We start from the raw sequence: 4,598 nt of genomic DNA on the forward strand, positions 1-4,598 counted from the left end.
AAACCCTTTTATATCGCCTCCGGCTGCGCCCTCCTCCTCTCCCCGCTCTCGGGTGTTGCGTTACAGCCTTCGGGAGGGTGGTCCTGACTTGCTGAGCCCCAATGACTATCGTCCAACTGCCGAGATCCCAAGCGACACCCCTCTCTGCTCTTTGCTCCTGCCTCCTTTCCTTGGTCCCCCCCCCCCCCCCCCCCCGCTTCTTTTCGGTATTACCGCAGGCCCGCTGCCAAACAGGATGATCCAGGGTTGTCCTCTTTGCCTGGAGAGCATAAATACCACTGGGGAGCTCTGCGGGACTGCAGTTGGTACGAGCTGCTGCGCCGAGACCTGGCACTCCTGGCGCCTCCCGAGGCTCCTCTCCATCCTTTTCCCCTTCCTCCTCGTTTAAATATTTCAGATCTATAATTCGTTTTCCATAAGCAGGCTTGGAGGAGCTGCCGTTTCCTGGGGGTTTGGAAGTACTCGGCGAGGTGAGTGTAAACTTTGGTCCCTGCTTCTGGAATGTGGTCGGGGGGGGGTGGGGTGGTGGTGTATGTGTGTGTGCAAGAAATGTCTCTAAGAAGGTATAAGTTTAGTAACTTCTCCAAAAAGTTGCCTGCATGGTATGAAATAGCACAACACTGGCTGAATTTCCCTTTGCAGAGGTGAATGCGAGAGTAATAAACATTAATCTTGAATGAATGGGAGGAGTCTGCCAGGACAGGAGTGGATTTCTACACAAATAGATAATACCAAAGGGATGCTGTGGCAGTCCCTAATAGCTGATGGGCACATCTAGTCTGCTCCAGGAAGCCTGTGTTTATGCAACTCTGCTCTAAAGTCCTCTCCGAAAGGAATTTCACAGTGTCGCCACATGTTGTGTCTGTTACCAGTGGGTTTTCCGTGTGGTTTTGCGTAGAAACTCACCCACTTCAGTTCTGTGGGAGTGGATTGTAATGGAGGATCCAGATGTTTTGGCCCGTGGCCTTGAAGATGCTGAATGCATAGTGTGTTCTGTGCAGGCAACGTTCCGTCCTGCGTCAAGGAACTTGTCATCCCGCTTTTCTTTTTGAAGCCAACACAGTTCTTCAAAGCTTGAAATGCGTGCATCTTGGTTACGTGGACGACCTGGGGTTTAGTGCACGAGGGATGTTGTGGCTCTGTCGCTGGATCTCTTTGCACAGCTTAGAAGCAGGATCTCCCTGCCTTGCCGTCCCAGACGCTTTGCTGGTATCCCCCATAACTCTTGCATTTTCCTACCTTGTCAGCTTGTTCCATGTGTAACGCCACAGGTCCCGGGATGTTTTGGCTGCAAGTGTCATCCGTAACCAAGGAGTGGAGACCCACTGGTGTACTTTACCAGTGAGGCAGTTCACGATCAGTAGCTGTAAGGAACAAGGTGAAGTGAGGACACCGTGAAGTACGGAAGTCAGGCTGCACATGGCTTTAGCGGGCAGCGCTGCATGCCAGGCTTCAAATGCCACCAACTCTTCTGCTTTCTGTGAAATGCAGACACCATCCATTAGCTGGGGACGTAACTTTCTAAAAATAATCTTTTCCAAAATCCCGTGCCGCTTTCTAACTTCCTCAGACCCCAGAAGAAGGCCTCCCCGTTGTCCCCAGTTTGGACAGGCTTTGCGGCGTATTGAGGAGTCGGTTTCTGCTGACTCACTCGTTTCTGATCGCTCCCAGATGTTTACCTGGCACCAGTATCAAGGGCCTGATGCGTTTAAAGGGAGGCTGCGCTAGTGCTCCTCTTGAACCCTTGAAAACAACAGCAGAGGCTTCCTCAGCTGACTGTCAGCTGATAACTTTCTCCAAATCACGTCAAATCCCAACTCGAAGGCAATATGATTTCGGTCTTCCCCGGCAAGGAGCTCCTGACGCGGCTCTGTGGGGCGCCTGCACTGGTGTTTCGTTGCCCCTGGGCATGCAGATATCGTGAGAGGCCAACGGATGGACACCTGAAACCGAGGAGAGCTTGCCGAAACGTGAGCAGCATCTTCCTGCTGCTTTCAACTCCTCTGGCCGGGGAGCTCGTTGCTCCCGGTGCCTCTCTGATCACCTCCTCCTTCCTTCGGATGCTCAGCGCTCCCCACCTCGAGCCAAAGCAGAGGAAGGGACCTGCGCACCCCACGTGAAAAAGACGATGGTGCCAAAGTGACCTAATTTTAGAGAGGTGCTAGCATCCCCTCGCTCGCAAGTGGGATACAGGGAAGAGCATCCCGAGGAATAATGCACCATCTGTTGCGAGGTTTTGGCTGGGTCCCGAAACCAGCCGCGCCGGCTGCATGGCGTAGCCGTGAGTGGGGCAGCTCCTCTGGGCTTTCAGCTGTTACAGCTTGGCTTCTTCCAGCTGCCCTTTCTGTGAGTTCAGTGTTTGCCTTGAAGGGGCGGTGGACACGGGCTCCTGTTTAGCGACGGGCGCCCGGCCAAGGGAAGGGGCACAACGGCAGCGCGGATCAGCCGTCTGCTCCCGCCCGCGCTGCCTACGGGGCAGGCTGCAGCTAAAATTGCTTGTGCTAAATGGCCGCGTTGTGAAGGGCTGCGGCAGAGCATCTATTTTTAAACCCTTCGGGAAGCGCCTCAAAGTAGGAATTGTTCCCTGAATTTGGGTCAGACAGTCTACAAAAGCAACCGCTCGTGTTGCCTCCCCTACCCCTCTGTAGCCGGGTTAGAAAGTTGGGCTCCTGCGTGGGGGGGAAGCAAACGCCAACGCGCAGGGCTGAGAAGAGGATGAGGTTAAAGCAGTGTTTGTCCCGATGCCACCGAACGTCCTGTCTTTCAGGTGTGCCTGGAGCTGGGGACAAGGCGTGTGTGTTCGACTTGCTCTGCAGAGCAGGAAATAATGAGAAGCCGTTACCTAAACTGAGCAAATTACATTCCTGCATTGTTCTACCGAGGCAAAGGCTTAATGCTCTGCTTGGAGAGGGACCGAGGGCAGCTGGTTTTCATCTGCCTTAACACAGTACAAGGAAGAAGCCTCAAAAAGGGAATTTATCTGTTTTGTGTAGACAGCCGACAAGTTTTCAGGGGTTCTCAGTGGCCTCGGAGGTTGTTTTTGTTTTGGGTCCCCACCTGTGCAAAGCACCCTTGTTCTTGCCGCTGTCCTCCGCAGATGCTGTTGTGTTGGGTCTGGGGAACAGAGGTTTGGGACTTTGTGCTCGAGCGGAGTTTTTCCAGCTGGGAGCTGGAAGGTGCTTCCCTGCCTGGGATGGTTTCCAACTCGCCCTGTCTCAGTGTGTCCACATCCCGTGTGACTGGGCTGAAACTTCTCGAACAATTCCTGCTAATCTGGGGTTTATTTCCTGACGCTGCGTGGGAATGCTTCCAACCTGTCTTTTAACAGTGCTCTCAAAACCAGGTCCTCATCTTGTGTTGAAGATGGGGCTGGGGGACCTTTCTTCTAAAATTTAGCCCTAAGGAGAGAGATGCTGTGCCTGCACCGTCTGCAGGGATGCTTGTTGACCCCATGGCTTGATTCTGCCCCAGTGGCTCTTAGATCCCACCTGAAGAGCACCGGCTGCTGCAGAGCCACGCAGCAGCACGTATTTCCTTCCCTGGGTAGCTCGTGGTCTAAATAAAACCGGCCGAGACACACAAGGCTCATCAGACAGAAGCTGGGGCGGGGGGAGAGAAAGGGAGGAAGAGTTTGGAAGTGGCAGGTGGAGCGGGAGCACACGGAGCAAGGGGGAGGGTGGGGATTAAGTGAAGCCGTTCAAACCCGGCAGCGACCAAATCGGGAGCATCTCTTGGAGCCCTCGGTGCTGACGGTGTCCGAGCGTGCGCGGGAACACCTAATCTGGGAGGACGGGTGCTCTGGCTTCTCTCGTAATCTGACATAATTCATATCGCTGGCCGCGCTCCCGCCTGCCGTACGGCGACGCGTCAGCGAGAATGGGGATTAAGTGAAGCCGTTCAAACCCGGCAGCGACCAAATCGGGAGCATCTCTTGGAGCCCTCGGTGCTGACGGTGTCCGAGCGTGCGCGGGAACACCTAATCTGGGAGGACGGGTGCTCTGGCTTCTCTCGTAATCTGACATAATTCATATCGCTGGCCGCGCTCCCGCCTGCCGTACGGCGACGCGTCAGCGAGAACACCCTGGTGCGTCATTCGCCAGCAGGGATTTTGGTTGTTCGACGTTACGGTGACATTTCACATAAACAGCTGCTGTCACGGAGTCTGGCAGCTGCTCTGCTGGAGTCTGTTGGCAGAGCGGGGCTCTCCGAAATAGCTCTTGCTGATGTCTGACCTCTGCGATCTGGCTCGCTGGGAATTTTATTTCCCCTTTTATTCAACAGCCGCTCTTTGGGCAAATAGCCTCCAGCCTCTCCCCGCCTGGGAAGGGCCGGAGCTGGGAGTGTTCAGAGCCGTTGGGCATGGCTAGGTGGGACCTGCACCCACCCCGGCACCGTTGGTGGGGAAGGCGTGCGCTGCGCGGCGCGGGTGCTGCCTGGCTAAGGCTCGCTGCCAGCACGTCGTCAGCGCCTTCCCCAGTGCGATAAGCGGAGTTCCCATCGCTTACGGTGGTGGTCGGGTCTTCCTGTCGCGGGGGTGAGTGACAATGGCTTAGACTGCAGGCACCGCTCCGCTTCCAGCAAAAACCGCGGCGGGGGGG

The sequence above is a fragment of the Phaethon lepturus genome, unplaced genomic scaffold (assembly GCF_000687285.1).
Source record: "Phaethon lepturus isolate BGI_N335 unplaced genomic scaffold, ASM68728v1 scaffold16628, whole genome shotgun sequence".
Classification (NCBI taxonomy): domain Eukaryota; kingdom Metazoa; phylum Chordata; class Aves; order Phaethontiformes; family Phaethontidae; genus Phaethon; species Phaethon lepturus.